The following is a 19,645-nucleotide window of genomic DNA, read 5'->3' on the forward strand; positions in this document are numbered from 1 at the left end:
ACTCCAAAAACCCCGAAACAATGGGTTCTAATTAAGTTTGATATGGAGCGAGACTTTCACTCCTCACCTTCCACCTTTTGGAAATTTGGTTGATAATAAGGGAGGAATCTCCAAAAATGCGAAGTTTCTTAACTCCTAGTGTTAACCCTGTTTCGAGGCCTACCACACATGCTTCATATTCCGCATCATTGTTGGTAACGTCGAAGTCGAGCTTTATGGAAATTGGAATATGCTCTTCCTTGGGTGACACTAATAGGATTCCTACACCACATCCTTTTTGGTTAGACGCACCTTCAAGTTATAGTGTCCAAGTGTTATCCTCAGTGACCATTAACTCTTCGTCATGAAATTCATTTTCTTGCATTGGTGTTAAGTCTTCAATTGAAAAGTCTGCCAAGAAATTAAAGACTACGAATCCTTTGATGGACTTTGGAGGCATGAACCTTAGATCAAATTGAATTAAGTTGACTATCCATCTTGATATTATTCCATTAAGTGTGGATTTCTCAAAGAGATACTTGAGCGAATCCATTCAAGACACCACATGGACTATGTGAACGAGCATGTAATGTCTGAACTTCTTGTGGCCAACATAAGTGTGAGGCACAACTTCTCAAGTGGTGTGTAGCAAACTGCATATTTAAGCATTTTCTTACTTAGGTAATAAATGGCATTCTCTTTTCCTTCCACTTCTTGTGCGAGCATAGCCCCTATTGTCTCTTTAGTCACTGTCAAGTATAGACGAAGAGGAATGTTTAGTAATGATGGCGCTAGTACGGGAGGATTTGCAAGGTAGGCTTTGATCTTACCAAAGGCTTCTTAACACTCGTCGTCCCATATCACAAGCACATTCTTCTTAAGTTTCTTGAATATTGGTTTACACACCAAGGCGAGTTTTTTTATGAACCTACTTATGTATTGGAACCGGCCAATGAATCCTCGAATTTACTTCTCGGTCTTGGGCGGCGGCATTGACATGATAGCCTTGATTTTAGTGGGGTTTATTTCAATTCCTCTAGAGCTAATGACATAGCCTAGAAGTTTTCCTAAGGTAACCCCAAATGCACACTTGGCTGGATTTAGTCTCATGTTGTACTTGCTAAGGCTTTCGAAGGATTTTATCAAGGCTATTTGATGACCAGGGCAATCTTTAGATTTTACAATCATATCGTCCATATACACCACGACTTCTTTATGCATCATGCAATGAAGTATGGGAGTTGCTGCTCTTTACTACGTGGCACCCGCGTTTTTCAACCCGAATGGCATCACCGTATAGTAGTAAATGCCCCATGGCCTTATAAATGTAGTCTTTTCCATGTCTTCTTCTACCATAAGAATCTGGTTATATCCTATGCACCCATCCATAAATGAGAGAAGTGCGTGATTGGTTGTATTATCTACTAGAATGTTGATGTGTGGTAGAGGGAAATCGTCCTTAGGGCTAGCTTTGTTGAGATCTCTGTAGTCGACACACATTCTTATCCTACCATCCTTCTTAGGGATTGGTACTACATTAGTGACCCATTTTGGATACTTGGACACCTTGATAAAACCTATAATTATTTAGTGGGGGTTATAGTCAAGAGGGGTCTTTTCATCTTCTTCAATAAAAAAGACCTCTTCGGCATTGAAGCCCCATAAATCTTCGTTGTGCCCATCGTGCTCCATATGAATGCTTGGTTTGTCAATCGCTTTGATTCTCATGGGGGATGCATCGACCGTGATATGAATTCCTCCAACTATAGCCTTTACTTGTTGGTGGAAAGATGAAGGGATGGCCTTGGGTCATGGATCCAAGGGCGTCCCAACAATAGGTTGAATGAGGCCTTGTATCTACTACTTGAAAAGTAGTGCTACGTTCAATGACTTCTAGAGTAACATTCATGGTGATGGTTACAAGGGCTTGGCGACAAGTGTTGTCATAGGGCCCTTATGCCTTGTGTGGATGGAGTTAAGTCTTCATCCTTTATTCCCAACATTCTAGCAGCGCGAAGTGGGCATACATTGATTGTTGAACCATTGTCTACGAGGGTCATTGGCTCATTCATTCTTTTGCACACCATTGTGAGGTTTAAGGCTTTGTTATGTTTATCACCTTTCGGAGGTAAGTCTTTATTAGAAAAGGTGATTAAATTGTTGAGACAGGGGAGGTGACTTGTGAGGAAGTTGGCCAACCCTTCTTGAGTAGTCTCAGAATCTATTCCTACCTTTTCTAGAGCATCAATTACTTCAAACTATGCTCATGAGATGAAGCTAGAAGCTTCTAAATATTCATCTCCACCTTGGTCTGTTTTAGTTGCTTAACAATGTCATTGTCTTCAATAATGGGTGTTGGAGCTTGTTGAGTTGTAGGTATAGGCATAGTTATGACTGGTTGGTGTACTCTCCCGGACCTTGTAAGCATAGTTATTGGGGAGTCCTCATCCCAAATGTCATCATTGTCTTCAAGTCGGTAGAGTGCAGCAAGTGGTGATTCCACCATATCTTTGCGGTATACGTCCTCATTGTCACTGTCCTAAATCCCATTGATGTAGGCATCATTGTCCCACATTCTACTAGCATCCACTCTTGGGACGTTGATGAAAAGTTTCCCATCATCTATAAGTCCTTGGACAAGTTCCTTGAACTTGAAGAACTTTTCAGTTGTATGACCTCCGGATTTATGATACTTGCAGTAGATTTTGTCCATCCTTTTAAGGGACTCGAGTTGTTTGGGTTCAAAAGTCTTGACCATACCCCTGTCGAGGAGCATGTCAAAGGCTCTTTCATAAGTAGTGCCTATAGGTGTGTAAGCCCTCGTTTTCCTTTTTTTTCTAGGGGTTCAACAGCATTGAAGATAAATGGCTTTCTTCCAACATTTTTTGGTTTATGAGAGGGAGAAGAGGTATCACAGTTTCTTTTAAGGATAGACTTGCTTTCCAGGTTGTTTACCTTCCTGTAATGGACTTGAAGTTCGAGGCTTAATTCTTGAAGAGCGCCACAAAGGTTACTCAAATCCACATTGATGGAATTTTGGGAGGAACTAGCAATGTCCTTATTGGTAGTCTCATCATGGAAATCAGTGGCATCAAAGAAAATTCCCTCTTCTTCTTCAATGGCATGAATTTCTTCCATTGAAGTATTTTCAACCGGCTTAAGAAGGAGTGGTGGATCTAATGGATCTTGATCATCAAAAATTGCCAAAGAATCAGAAAGTGGAGAATTATTGATGCTTGGCTTCTTACTAGCAGGAGGCACTGGAAGTTTGTTGTTGTCAATCAAGTATTAAATAGCTTCTTTTAATTTCCAACAACTTTCAGTAGAGTGGCCCCTACCGTGATGGTATTTGCAGTGTGCATTTAGATTCCAATTGGATGTTCTCCTTTTAGGTAGAGGATCTTGCATTGGTACAATGGGAGTAATAAGCCATTTGGCACGGAGTCGATCAAAGGTGGTGTCATAGCTCATCCCAATATGGGTGAACTCTTTCCTTAGTTTCCTTCTTGTCCCTTAATTATCCATGCCTATGACATCATTAAGATTAAAGGTACTAATATTATTACTAGAGTGGGTGTTCTTGGAAGAAGAAGGATTGTCGTTCTTCTTTCCTTTCCAGCCATCGTTGCTACCATTGTTACCAGCTTTCTATTTCACAAGGTCATCTTCAATTACAATGCCTACATTATAGACAACTTTGAAGGTATTCAAATTGCATTGATATTTCAAGTGTTTTAGGTATTTTTCTTGGAGATTCTTAATGAACATCCCTACAGATTCTTTTTCACTCAGAACTTTAATCATTCTAGCGGAAGTTTCTTTCCATCTATTATAAAATGTAGTAAAACCTTCATTTGCTTTTTGTTTGAGAATTTCAAGCTCCCTATGATCGATTTCTACTTGAATATTACATTTGTATCTATCAATGAAAACATGTGTAATAGTCTCCCAAGTAGCAATTTTTTCGACACCCATAGAGAAGAACCACTGTTGGCATACTAGTTCAGGGGAGAAAGTAAAGAGCGAGGGGAAAACCTTCTTGTCAATCCCCTTGATATCCATGATTGTCTCAAAAGCCCTCAAATGAAAGTAAGGGTAATTAGTAGGTTTGAACTTAGGGATGTCATTGGTGGAGAACTTCTACAAAAGAAGATCTGTGTCCACTAAGACCCTCTTAGAGCTTATACCAAGGTACTTGTAATCGTTTGAGATTTGACTTAGACTGTTTTCGATGCGCTTGATCGTCTCTGTTAATACTTGCGTGTTAGGATCCTCAGCCCTTTTCATTTGAGTGCTAAGTCCCTTGAGCATTTCTGCAAGGCCATTCATAGTTTCTTGGAGTTTATCAAAATCTTCTTGACTGGCTGGCATTTTTATCTTTCTTCTTTTTCGAACCGGTCTATTAAAGAGGAGAACTTGTATAAAGTTGTTGTCTTTGATTGAACGTCCTTCTCTTCTTGACCAAATGTTGTAAAATAAACCATTGAATCTTTTGATGATTGGACTCGAATTGACTCGTACTTTTATTGGGTTGAAAAAGCAAAAGAATTGGTGCATATTTTGGAGATCAAGTATGGGGATAAAAAAAAATGGTGCATATTTTGGGAATCAAGTATGGGGATCAAATCAGGTTTTCAAACAACATGGTTCATGTTGGGAGGATAATATCCGACTTACCCCCCTAAAAAAATGACGAAAAAACGCACACAAGACTCTAGACATGGTCATGGTGAAAAGACATGTACAAAAGTGTGTGCAATGACTCGTGAATGAAAATGATACGTTCAAGACTCGTGTGATGACCATGGGATTAAATATGTGATTAGACTCATCATAAACCAAGTTAAGACCTCGTATATTCATTAAACCGGTTAATTATGGGAATTAGACTCGACGCAAAGACTCAGAAAGAACGAACCGAACCATCACGTGGCGATGGAACTATCGCAAAACGCTAGTTCCATCGCGGCGCGATGAAGCTGTCGTTTCGCGGCACATACCAGAAATCTAATCTATTTTCGGTGATTCTCTTGAAGGTGTAAACCTATAGACGGCTAAGTCGAGTATGTTTAGACTTTATAGTTTCAAACTAAATAACCAATTTAATGAGCAAAGTCTTTTTTAGTCCTTGGTTATTTTGTTAGATTTTATTTAAAAGAAAAAAATCAACAAAAAGGGTTAGTTTAATCATAAGTAAGGATATACACAAGTAAGAGATGCACAAGTAGTCAAGTAGTCACAACATAAAGCAATGATTTTGCAACCTAACCATGGCTCTAGTTCTCTAAGGTCAAGGATTATGGTGTCAAAAGGTTCCATGGTTATGACTCCAGATGCATCGCGCGGAAGCCTTACCTTAGAAGGGTTGGCACGATGGATGGGACCCCGCAAGTTAAACTCGCTTCCACGGTTTGGTGAATTCAAAATCTCGGATGCACCCATTGTTGCACGGAGCATTCATTAGGGACGATGGAGCATGAATTCCCAAGGGCTAAGACCATATGTAGAACACATATGGGTTCAAAAAAGTCGAAAAAACTCAATCAGGAAGTAAAACCGGTAAAGCAGTATTAGAATTAGTCAAAACACGAAAGCAGAAAACTGGCGCAATGTCGCGAGAACTCGGTGCGAGAAAACAAAGACTATCGCGTAGCGACAGCTCAATCGCACTATGATAGAGTTGTTGTTTGGCGATGATCGATGTCATCTCGTGACAATTCCAGCACGTTGTGGCAATTTCAGGAATTCCATGTTTTTCCCAAATATTCATAGCGCTTATTCGATATTATTTGTGAAAGATATTTTTGGCTTTTCCTACATGTAAATTTCTATGTTTTTTATGATTACGGATGGTCTTTCCAATGCAAACCTTTTTATGCTTATGCCACAATGTTAATCAAAATTACGCACAATGAATATCTAGAATCTCTCAAGTCTCATCCACTCATTCTAAATCAATTGCCAAAATAAATTTTAGGTATCAAAATTAGAAATCCTCCCCAATGGATTCGCCAAAAACTGTTGGGAATTTTTCAAACTCAATTTTGAGTCATACTGTGGTTTATGATTTTAGGCATGGCGGCGTTTCAAGGAAAAGAAGCTAGATAAAAGAGTCGACAACAAGTTTTAGGAGCTTGTAAACTGTTCACAAGTGCGAAGGTTACACACCATTCACGATCACGAAGATCGCTAACTCTATAGTGGTCCGGAACCATGACTGGATATTCGGGGATGATGGTACGAATCCAACCTTAAAGAGATTGAACCCGCCCTAAATCGGCCTCTACTTAATTCTTATGATAGTCATGTGCGCTTTCCGATCAACATACATACATCAAGATAGTCCTAACCTGTTTAATCTACGTTAGTTGATTATTAATGCACAATCAATTCTATTATTGGCGATCACTTGAATTGAAATCATATTAACCTAAAATCAAATTATGAATTATCTTATTAAGCGTGATTTCAAGTACAAATTCTCTTTAAACCTGCAAGAAAGGGCGAGATCAAGCAATAACAATCATTCATGAACAATCAAGCAATGTACAACAATCATCATCATAATAATATCGTCAACAGAATATTATTAGTAAGATTCTATGCATGATAATAAGCGAATTAATAACAAACCCTAGCATGTCACTAATAAAAATCATAATCAAAGCATTAACCAAAACATGATACTAGGAATCATAAAGAGCATCCTAAAATTAATACAAGAAATCATAATCAACATCCTAACATGATACTAGAAATCATAAAAACATTCTAACATGATACTAGGAATTATGATAATATCCTAAACATGATTCCTATATCAAATTAAGGATTAAGGATAATAGATCTACTCAGTTTGATGTTCCTCCCTTCTTGATATCAAAACAATAAACACGTTCTTCAAGAGAGATTAAAATCAACAAAGTAAATAAATCAAATAATAATTGAAATAGAGATTTGGGACCAAACCCTCAGAACTATCAACCCTTCACGTCGAGGTCGAAGACAACGTCGAGAATGGCTAGGTGTATTCGAATCAAGTGAAGGAAGTATGGTGTTTGATTGAGGAAAATATCAATGATGTGTTTAGGCTAGGCTAAGAACATGAAGAGAGAGAGAAAGAAAGAATTAGATAGGGTATTGATGATGATTGTTGGTGAATGAAAACGGGGTGATACAACCTCTATTTATAGGGGAAAAAAAGATTCGAAACGATCATAAAAGAGTCAGAATTTAAATAAAAGTTAAACAGGTCCCATTCCAGCGTGACAGCCTTATCGCGGCACAATGAGCCTATCGCGGCGCGATGGTGCTGATGTCAACGATGGTTTTGAAAAAGATAGAATGCATACGGATTTTGATTCCCAATCGGATTGGGTTAACCAAATATCCGTATGTATTATATTTGACCGAGATTAGGATCATTGAAAAACAGATGTTTAATCTGATATAAAATTCTTAAATCTTTATCTTTTCAAAAACAGGATAAATTAGAACCTTCTAGAGCATTCTAGAAGCTTATAATAAATCCTAATGGGTTTAGGAATGAAATTAAGGTAAATGGACCCTCCATATGATCATTGGGTCGTAGGCAAGGCGTAGTTCGGGCTCAGTTTAGTATTCTGACCATAAGTTATTCGTTATATGCCGGATTTGAGCTTTTAATTTATCGTCGGAAAGCTCATTTCAAACCCCATCCAACCATAAAGCCACGCGTAAGACCTAAGGAACCAAATCACTTGCGTGCAGCAACCGCGCGCAACCTTTATACAGATAGAATGGAGCACCAGTATAACATGATCCTTAAATCCTCTAATTTAAAACTAATGTTTTTGCTATCAAACGCAGCAAACAAGAACTTAATCACATCATTAGTTGTTACCGCACCCATAACATGCAAGTCATCCTTCCTCACTATACCTAGTAAAACCTTCTTTAGATAACTTCATCAAATCAGTAAAAATAAACATAGACACATACACATTAGTACCATAAACTTCACATACCAACGAAATATAAGGAGATTGCTTCAAATTCACATAATACTTATTAACAGGATCAATAGATGCATCAAACACATTCTTAAACAAATTCATCCAACCTTCAAATTCTAATAGATTATTTACTTCAGACATAGTAGGTATCAAAATTACCTTCTTTACACACCACATCTAGAAAGAATAGTACGCTTTTTTAAAGGAGTAGCACCAGTATCAAGAGTAGTAGAGTGTTTATTGATATGTCGTGTTTTGTGTATTTTATTTGGCTTATTTTTAGTTAGTTTTGTTAGTTTAGTTGAGTATTTGAGTCCATTTTGGCGTATTTTGGTTTAGTTTTTATAATCTGATGCTTTTATGGGTAGTTTTATTATTTTTGATATTTTTCAGGAATAATGAAGCTAATTTAGATCCATTACGAAGCCATGAAGTTAAGCCAAGGCCCATGAAGCTTGATGATTGAAGAAAAGGCAAAATAGGGAATTTTAGAGCTAGGCACGGCCGTGCCTACTCTGAGGCATGTCCGTGCCTCCAAGCCATATGCAGCACCCTTTGTTTCGACCCTAGGCACGTCCGTTCCTAGCAGGAGGGCACGTCCGTGCCCATCAGAGCAACCAGGCACGTCCGTGCCTGGAAGACAGAAGCTGCAACAATTATGCTACGTACAGAGGCACGTCCGTGCCTATGAAGAGGCATGTCCGTGCCTCCTGGGATTCTTGTGCGCCAAGGCTTGACCGATTTTTCTTATCTTTTTAGGCTTATATAAATACTTTTTAGCCTTGTTTTCTAGGGGATTCATTAAGTTTATATTATTTTTCAATTCCTATTATTAAGAACTAGTTCTCCATTATTATTTTCTAAGTTTTTTGTAATTCAAGATTCAAGCTTTCTACTTTCAATTCTATTTAAGATTTGGTATTTATTTTTCATCCGTGTTTATTTAATTATGTTTTCATTATTTATTATTGTTTTTGTTTCTTTAATCATGTGTGAGTAGATTGTTTAATTCAAGGTCTAGTGTAGCCCTATTATTATTGATGCATAAATTAAATCTTTGAATTCTTTAATAACTTTAACAATTGAATTGCTAAATTGATTGTGATTATGCCAATGCTAGGTTAGACATAACTATAGTATTGCGATTATTCCATTGTTTTTATCACAGCGAGAGTTGGGTATAAACGGATTTGAGTAAATCAATTTAGGGTTTGATTCTCAACACGAGAGTAGTTGGGTTTGATAATTGGGAAGTGAGAGTAATGTGTTTAATGTCTCTAATATGCATGATACCATGAGAATAGGATTGATTGTATGTTAGGGAAGCCATTGATACTCGAGAGAGATCCTTGGTATTTATTAGGGTTTACTTTTCCCCGTTCGATTGAAATCGTATGTTAAGGGTAGAATTACAATTGCATCGATAATAATTGTGGTGAAACTAGATCTTGGATGTTTTAAGTACTTGATTTAATCATCTTATTTAGTTTATTTTCGAATTCTTCTCATACTTAGTTCCGTAGATAATTGATTATAATTGATTCTTGCTTAGTAGATATTCGAGTCTATTTAATTATTTTTGAACCTTAGTCTCTTGGGATCCGACCCTTACTTGCTAGTCTACATTAGTATTGGTCTGTTAGGTTATTTTTGATAGGTACGCGACACGCCTACCAACTTTTGGCACCGTTGCCGGGGACTAACGGTTTCATTAGAATTATTTTTGATTCATCTTTACTAAGTTTATTTCGTTGCTTCGGCTATTTTCCCTTGTGTTTTTGATACCTTTCTCTAGTTTTTCTTGTGCATGCCCACACGACGCTCAGGTTCAGAAGATCTTGAACCATTTGATTCCGAGATTGAGGCAACTATAAGAAGAAGGAGAACAAGGAACAGACGCAGGAGAAACATGGTAGACCAACCAACAAAATCCCTCTTGGAGTACGGTATTCCTGATACGACCACCAGTCACGGCTCAGCACTTCGAGCTCAAGCCACAGTTCATACAGTTCATCTCCAATGATTCATTCGCAGGGCTACCACATGGTTGCCCCGTAAGTCATATAGATAGATTTTTGGAGAAATGTGATACTATGAAGTTGAATGGTGTTACAGATGATGCAATCAGACTACGCCTTTTCCCCTTCTCACTTCGAGACAGGGCAAAGGAGTGGTTAAGAGATGAAGGCACTGTCTCGTTCGATACATGGGACAAGTTAGTGAAGGCCTTCCTAGTGAAGTTTTTAGGGAATGAGAAGACTGCAAGATTGAGGAATGACCTACAAACTTTTAAGTAGTCAGATGATGAGTCTCTCTATGAGGCTTGGAGGAGATTTAAAAGATTGCAGAGACAATTCCCTCACCATGGCATTCCAGATTGGATTTTGATGCAGACCTTTTACAATGGCATGACTCATGAGTTCCGTATTTACATAGATGCTGCGTCAGGAGGTTCTCTCTTGATAAAGAACCCCACTGAAGCTAGGGAGCTCATAGAGAAGATGGCGGCCAATGATAACTATCATCCTGGAGGCCGAAACTCTGTGAAAAAGGGAAGTAAACTTGATGTTGATGCTTTAACTATGCTAACTAGTTCTGTGCAGGCATTAACAAGCAGGTTTGATAAGTTCCAAGCATGAACTTCTAACACCCCACATGAGTTGTGTCAGTTATGTCATGTGCAGGGTCATGCTGCTCCAGATTGCCCACATATTTCGCAGAATGCGGAAGAGATGTCAATCGAGTAATCCAATGCTTTCTACTCCTCTAACCCAAAGAGGCCTTATGACCCTTATTCCAACATCTGCAATGAAGGATGGAAACACCATCCCAACTTTTCCTACAAAAACTCCCAAGCGTAATAAAACCCTCCACCACCACCTACTTCCTTGGTCGGAATCACTTCGGGTTCTTCCTTTTGGTCCTCACCAACAGGTTAATTCCCCTTAGATGATTCAATGGGAATATGTTCTAGGGTTCATCTAGATTACGAACAACCTTAATCACAATTTCCCCCTTAACAGATGCTTTGGAAGATTTTTCTAGGGTTTGGGGCACATTTAGTGGTGGAGAAGTTTCTTTTTGTGTAGTTGGTTTGGTAGGGGTTGAAACAGATTCATTCGGTTGAGAGGATGTTGGAGGAGGAATATCTGCTTGAGATACTTCCTTTTCTGGGTTTGAAGATGATGGGTGGGATAGAGGTTAGAGGAATAGCCTGATGAACAGTGGTTGTGTCTTCCATATTAGAGTTAGAGGTGCCGGTTTTCAGGTGGGGGAAAGGGAGGGGGGCCGATTCCGGTGGGAGGATGAGGAGGGAGGGTTGTTTTCCGGTTTCAGGGTGGGGGTTGGGGCAGCGAGAAAGGGATAAGGGAGGGGGGTGGGTTGCGTTGGTGGGGGAAAGGGATTAGGGTGGGGTCGCCGGCGCCGGTTGCCGGCAGGGGGGAGGGTGGCTGACGGGAGGGGGCTGGCTGGGTAGTTGAGGGTGGTGGGCTGCAAAGGCGAAGGAAAGGGAGGGTGGCAGTTGAGGGTGGTGGGTTTTCTTTTCTTATTTTTTTAAATTTTACTTTTTTTTTTAATAAACTTAATAGAATCCTAACCCATTCCGTTAAGTGGTAGCAAATTTTAACAATGTGTTTTTGTGTGGTAGCAAAATAAAAAAAAATTAAAAATAAAAATAAAATTAATTGGAGGGGTAGCAAAACTAAGATGCATGCCTTTTGGTGGTAGCAAAAGTGAAATTGTCCTTATTATTATTATTATTATTATTATTATTATTATTATTATTATTATTATTATTATTATTATTATTATTATTATTATTATTATTATTATTATTTTAGAATGAACTAACCATAGTTAAAGTTAATAAATCATTTAATGAAATAGGGTTATAAGTGGAATAAAATTCTTAAATAAGGTCGTATCATATAATTCATTTTCAAGAGGGTCACCATTTCGGTGCAACACAAATAGAGTGTCACCATTAACAATTCCAAAAAAAAAAAAAACACAATTGTAGTGTCATATTAATGGTTATATCACTACACTTAAATAATTTGCGAGTAGATGTAAATCATGCATCACCCATTTCGGTGCAACACAAGAGAGTTGTAGCCTAAAGCTACTTAGAGACTCATGGCCTCAAGTCATGTTTTGTAATCAACCCTCTGTTATTTACTTTGCACAATCAATCAAGTCCTTGCGTAGCAAAATTACAATCTCAATTGCTTCAATACTATTCCTAATTAGTCAAAAACCGCTCTATTACATTGCTGAGTTTTTTTTCCGTTAACTTGAGTGTGTATCGGGGAAGTGTCGTAAGGGTACAGTAGTCAGACGGAGGAGTGGTCGGACTTGGCCGGAAAAGTCAGTTCCAGCCAATTGGTATCAGAGCAGCCGATTGGGGAACAACAATGGTTAGTACGAACGCACAACGTTTCGAGGCTCTGGAAGGAAAGTCCGAGGAGCTGGATGCACGGCTGTCCACCATCGAGAATTTGCTAGCAAGTCAGGCAGAGAGCCAACGTAACTTGGCTGAACAGATGGCGGCAAACCAGCGAGCCTTGTCCGAACAACTAGTCGCACTAGAAACAAGAATAACACAACCCCACCCAATCCACACCACCATTCGAAACATCATGAATGGAGGGCAAGGGCGCCACAACCTTCACAACCGGGACGAGGGCGAGTACAGCCGTACTAGTGAAGAAGACGCCAATAGAACTCCGGACGGAAGAGGGCCGGGATGGGGTGACGTACATGGTGGCGACGGTGGGTGGCGACCACGACGAATGGAGATGCCCATTTTCGAGGGGAAGGAACCGAATAATTGGGTGATGCGGATTCGCAGATATTTCGATTTCTATGGCCTAACAGAAATCGATAGGTTGGCAGTAGTGGAGGTGGCTCTGGATGGGGCCGCGCTTTAGTGGTATTACTTGGAGGCAGATCGACGGCCTTTCCTTTCATGGGAAGATCTCCGGGATCGGCTTTTAGAGGAATTCCGGTAGATGCAGGGTGGGGAGCTTGAGGAACAATGGCTGACGTTGACACAGACAACCACCGTGGAGGAGTAGCGTCGGAAATTCATTGAATTGGCATTTCCGTTGAAGGAAATTCCGGCGAAGGTAATGAAAAATTCATTCATCAATGGTTTGAAGGATGAAATCAAGAGGGAGCTGAGAATGTGGGAAATTGAGAGCTTAGGGAGGGCAATGCAGCTAACAGCAAGAATAGAAGAGAAATATAGAGGAGGGGCAAAAGGGAATTGGGCTCATGGAAAGGGGGTCAGAATGCCCTGTTGTCAAATTCAGGTGGAGGGGGTAGTAGGACAAATGGAGGCCTCATTTCCACTTATGGGCTGCCTTCATCTTCGGGCCCAAACCGGAATTGGAACAAGGCCAGTGAGTCTCACGGATCCGTGAGTGGAAGCAAAACTACAATCACTCAAACTTTTCAACCCTTTTCTGAAACCCGAAGGCTAACGGAAGCCGAATTACAAGATAAAAGGGCCAAGGGATTGTGTTTTCGGTGTGATGAGCGTTGGGGGGTTGGACATCGTTGTAAACGGAAGGTGTTGAGTGTTTTTATGGTGGCGAATGACTTGGGGGAAATTGAGGAAGAACCGGAGGGCATAGGGGAGGAAGAGGAGGCGGTTGAGGTGTCACTATGCTCGGTAGTTGGGTTAACTAACCCGAAGACAATGAAGTTAAAGGGGGTGGTGCGTGGAAAGGAGGTGATAGTCATGATAGACCCCAGAGCCACTCATAACTTTATTTCCTTGAAGTTAGTAGAATAAGGAGGCTTAGACATAGAGAAGAAGGGGGAGTTTGCAGTGTCTCTTGGAAATAGGGAGACCGTGCATGGAAGTGGGGTGTGTAGGAGGGTAGAAGTGAGAGTTGAGGGAGGAGTAACCATTAAGGAGGATTTCTTGCCATTAATGTTGGGGAATGCTGATGTGATATTGAGAATACAATGGCTTGAGAAACTTGGGTCGGTTACCACCAATCGGAAGACTCATGTGATGCACTTCACCATAGCCGGATTGCCGGTCACTTTGGTAGGGGATCCCACTTTGGAGAAAACGCAAGTGTCCTTGAAAGCGATGATTCGGACCCTTTGCAAGAATAAAGGGAGAATGTTGGTGGAGATCAACCGGATGGAGATGGAAGAGGAACCGAAAGAGAGGGAGGTCCCGACGTTTTTGAGGGGGTTAGTAGAAGAGTTCCAAGGAGTGTTTAATATGCCCCATGGAATGCCACCTTCCCGAGGGCATGAGCATGCAATCTTACTTAAGGAAGGAAGCAACCCGATGAGTGTAAGGCCATACCGCTATCCTCAAGTACAAAAGGATGAGATCGAGAAGCTAATAGCGGAAATGTTGGAGGCCGGAATCATTAGGCCATCCACAAGCCCATTTAGTAGCCCGGTCTTGCTTGTGAAGAAAAAAGATGGATCATGGAGGTTTTGTGTAGATTATCGGGCCTTGAATAAGGAGACGGTCCCCGATAAATATCCTATACCGGTAATTGATGAGTTATTAGACGAGTTGCATGGAGCCACAGTGTTCTCGAAGCTTGACTTGAAATCGGGTTATCATCAAATTCGGGTCAAACCTGAAGACACTTACAAAACCGCCTTTCAAACTCATGAATGGAACTATGAATTTTTAGTGATGTCGTTGGGTTAACCAATGCCCCGGCCACCTTCCAATCTCTCATGAATGATTTGTTTTGACCCTTCTTGAGGAAATTTGTCTTAGTGTTTTTTGATGATATCTTGGTGTATAGTAGGAACGACTTGGGACATAGAGAGCATGTGAAGAATGTGTTGGAGATACTTGCTAGAAATGAATTGTATGCCAATCTAAAGAAATGTGAGTTTGGAAGAATGGAGGTGGCCTACTTGGGCCATGTTATTTCGGCTAAGGGAGTAGCCACGGATGGAGAGAAGGTTGAGGCAATCTTGCAATGTACGGTGCCTCGAAATTTAAGGGAACTACGTGGGTTCCTTGGGCTTACCGGGTACTACCGAAAGTTTGTTCTACAATATGCTCAAATTGCGGGCCCCCTAACGGCCCAACTCAAAAAAGATAGTTTTAGTTGGACAGAGGAGGCTACCCAAGCCTTTGAGGCTCTTAAAAGGGCCATGATCACGGCTCCCATTCTAGCCATGCCTGACTTCACCAAGGAGTTTGTGATTAAAATGGATGCTTTTCGGTGTGATGATGCAAGGCGGACGACCCATAGCCTACTATAGCAAACTACTTGGCGTGAAAGCACGAGAGAAATCGATATATGAGAAGGAACTCATGGCCATAGTTCTTGCTATCATCAAATGGAAGCACTATCTCCTTGGACGACATTTCATTGTTAGAACCGATCAACAAAGCCTTCGCTACATTACCCAACAAAGGGAGGTGGGCAGCGAATATCAAAAATGGATGCGAAAATTAGTGGGGTTTGATTTCGAAGTTCAATATCGACCTGGAGCTTCCAAACGAGTAGCCGATGCATTATCACGAAGGGATCACTATTTGACACAATTGAGTGCTCTGACTTGTTTCCAGGTAGTGGAATGGAAAAAACTGGAAGAAGAAATGAAGGCCTGCAAGTGGTTGGCCCAAATTCGTGTGGGCTTGGGAAAAGGGGAGGGAAATTTGGTGGTGTTTCACTTAGATGTTGGGCTCGTGAAGTATAAAGCAAGAATAGTACTCCCTCCCACCTCTGCTTTCATCCCCAAACTGCTTCATGAGCACCATGATTCTCCGGCCGGCAGTCACAAAGGAGAGGTCAAAACTTACCTTTGAGTTGCCGCCGAATGGTTTTGGGTGGGGATGCATCGACAGATAGGTGACTATGTGCGTCGATGTGAGGTTTGTCAGCGAAACAAGAGTTCCCAACAAACACCGCTAGGGCTGCTACAACCTCTACCGGTGCCAGAACGAGTATGGGAAGATGTGTCGATGGATTTTGTTGAGGGTCTTCCCTTGTCTAAGGGTGTGGACTCGGTTTTGGTAGTGGTGGATTGACTTTCGAAATATGCTCATTTTATTGGGCTGAGGCACCCATTCTCGGCGATCAAGGTGGCTGAGGCTTTCACTAGGGAGGTGGTCCGTTTACATGGAGTCCCGAATTCCATTGTCTTTGACCAGGATAGAGTTTTTTTTGAGTGGTTTCTGGAGGGAACTTTTCCGATTACAGGGGACGCAACTCAAACGGAGCACATCCTACCACCCCCAAACAGACAGACAGACCGGAGGTGGTCAACAAAGGGTTGGAGGTATATCTCTGGTGTTTCATCGCAGGGCAACTGCGGAATTGGGCTTCTTAGCTGCATTGGGCAGAGTATGCTTACAACACTTTGCCACACTCTTCTACCAAACTAACACCCTTTCAGGTGGTTTATGGACGAACACCTCCGCGATTGTGGAAGGTTGGGGCTGGTCAGACTCCGGTCAGTTCGGTGGAGGTCCAATTACAAGAGAGACTCATGTTGGATGAATTGAAGATTAACTTACTCCGGGCTCAACAAGTCATGAAGGGGTATGCCGATAGTAAACGACGGGAAGGGCAATTTGAGGTTGGAGACTCAGTGTTCTTGAAGCTACAGCCGTATCGCCAGCGATCACTGGCAATTCGTCCAAATGAGAAGCTTGCAGCTCGATATTATGGGTCATTCACGGTCGTTGGGAAGGTGGGAAAGGTGGCTTATCGCCTGGACCTTCCACCCACATCCCGAATCCACCCTGTGTTCCACATCTCCCAACTCAAGAAGGCGGTGGGGGCTATACCGGTTAATCCAGCAATTCCGATTCAACTGACCCCTGAAATGGAAATGGTGGTAGAACCCGAGGCTGTTTTGGATTCCAGGAAGGTGGCTGTGGGCAGGGGCGTACTGATGGAGGTATTGATTAGGTGGCAAGGGCTGCCGGAATTTGAAGCCACGTGGGAGGATAGCAAGATGATAATTGATCGATTTCCGGCCTTCCACCTTGAGGAAAAGGTGAATCTCGAGGGGGCGGGTATTGTTATGGACCCAAGCACAGGTCAACAATTTCAGGGGTACACTCGGCGTCTAAGGCAACAACAACAACACACAGGGCAGCAACAACAATTTAGAAAGGAAGCAAACAGCAGCAACACCGGGCATTAAGCAATAACATACAAGAAGCAAGACTACTTTTTGGAAGAGACCATTTTGAGCAAGGCAACAAAAAGGAGCAGTTATTTCACTAATTAAGAAAAAAGACTTTAGGCTCTCATTTCATTACTTTTGTTTTATCTATTTTTAGATGTAAGGAGGCAAATTGTAATACTTAATGTTTAGGGGATTTTTCCCCGCCACGTGGACCAATAAGCACCTGCCACGTGGACCAATCAGGGGGCTGCCACGTGTCATATTTCAAGAGGTCCAACATGGACCAACCATGCCACGCCACCTGGCACCTAGATTGCCAACCTGGAGAACGGCCTAGAGAAGCCTAAACACACGTGCATACTAATAGCTAGACCAGACTTAGCATTATTTTCACTCCCCGATCACTCCTCCCTTCCGAGGAACTAGATCACCCTTTTTACTTTCCGCACCTTTTACTCCACACACAAGTACTAACTTGATCGTCGGAGGCGGAGCTCTCACCACCCGGAGTTTCCGTTGTTTTGCAGGTACAGGCGCACGGATCCAGTCCCGGAATTGTAACTCTCCCGCAGGACATCAAAAAAACCCGAAACACTTAAGTTTAGGCTGAGAAAGGAAAAAGGCATCCAGAAATTGTAAGGAAAACACAAGAGAGTTGTAACCTAAAGCTACTTAGAGACTCATGGCCTCAAGTCATGTTTTGTAATCAACCCTCTGTTATTTACTATGCACAATAAATCAAGTCCTTGCTTAGCAAAATTACAATCTCAATTGCTTCAATACTATTCCTAATTAGTCAAAAACCGCTCTATGACATTGCTGAGTTTTTTTCCGTTAACTTGAGTGTGTATCGGGGAAGTGTCGTAGGGGTACAGTAGTCAAACGGAGGAGTGGTCGGACCTGGCCGGAAAAGTCAGTTCCTGCCATAACCCCTAACCAAGTAACCCTTGAATGACCAAATAACCCCTAACCGAGTGAGTAACCCCTGACCGAGTGATTAACCTATGATTGAGCGACCGAAATTCCAATTCATTAAAAAACCAGCATATCATCCAAAATTCCAATTCAATTAAAGTTCCAAAACAAAATCCATATATGATCAAATATAAGAAAGCAAAGAGAATATTATTAGCAGCCTTGAGTTTAAGATTAGGGCCAACAACAAGGAACCCTTTAAAGCATTCTATTCCTCAATATCATAATGAATAGCAAGATGCTTCGTAATAAGAGCGATTTGCGGCTCGGCAAATTGCCTTTAGGATTATTATGGAAAGTGAATTTCAATTTCACCAATCCATTGAAAAGCTTCAATGATACTTTGTGGAAGAACACCGAGTTTTCGCTATCAAATTTTGTTGTTACTCGCAACAGCAGATGTTTTCGGAATTAGAACAACCCGAACGCTACCGGCGATTTCTGCGAACGACGAAGACGGCGATGGAGGCAGATATCTGGCAATGAAGATGGCGGCGGAGGTGGTGGAGGTTTAGGTTGGAAGGAGGAAAGGTTGCTGAAGAGGATGAGGGTTTGGAGGTTGTGGAGGTGATTAATGTGGCTGGCCACACGCTGTGCCCAACTACATATGAAAGTTTGTGTTTGGAATGAGTAAAACACAAGGTTTAAAAGAAGAAGAGAAAAAAAAAAGGAAAAAAAAAAAAAAAAGAAACCACAATCAAACATAAGTTATTAAAAATCAAGTTCTAAACGATACTGCTTCGACTATTTAAAATTCCAACAACTTACCTTGCATTCATAAGTGGGGGAATTCCTCCAAACTTTTATTCAAAACTAGGGGTAGTTATTGGGCGGGTCGGTGTAGGTCATTAGCGGGGCGGGTAGGTTGTGGGTCATGATGATTATTTAGTGGGTCAGGGTCAGGTCAGAGTCGAGGTAAAAGTTAAACAGGCCATTAAGAGGCCATCAATACCTTTACTATAACAAATCTCATTTAATACCATCTAATTTCATAAACAAATAAGATAAAAAAAATCAACAGCTCGTAAATTAAGAATAGGGGTAAACAAAATGTTATTCTAATTATACCACAAATTGTTGCTAAAATAATTACTAAGAACTGAAGAACAGCAAAGAAATTCAAATCATACCATAAATTGTTGCTATAATAATAATCAATAAAAATAACTAACTTAATTTTTTTTAAAAAAACCTTATGTTTGCGGGCGAAATCCTCGAGCTGAGAGCGAAAAGTGGATAATTGCTCCTTCATAACATCAGTTTTCATGGAGGCTATATTTTCTCCAACAACTCGAAATTGATTCTGCAATATTATTCAAAATCAATGTTTAAATTAAATTTTTTTTTTCAGGTGTTTTTAAATTAATCGAAGAAAATTGAAAGATGAAGATGACAAAGGACTAACCCTAGTAGCAGCAGATGACTGTAAACCTCCGATTTCCGGTCGCCGCCTCATTTTTCCAGCGAGATTTCTCACTCGGATAAAGAGAAAGAGGAGAGAGAATGTGTGTGTGAGTTCAGTTTACCGATCTAATTTTTTTATTTTTTTTAAATTGGGT

This window comes from Chenopodium quinoa, unplaced genomic scaffold (assembly GCF_001683475.1).
Source record: "Chenopodium quinoa cultivar QQ74 unplaced genomic scaffold, ASM168347v1, whole genome shotgun sequence".
NCBI lineage: Eukaryota > Viridiplantae > Streptophyta > Magnoliopsida > Caryophyllales > Amaranthaceae > Chenopodium > Chenopodium quinoa.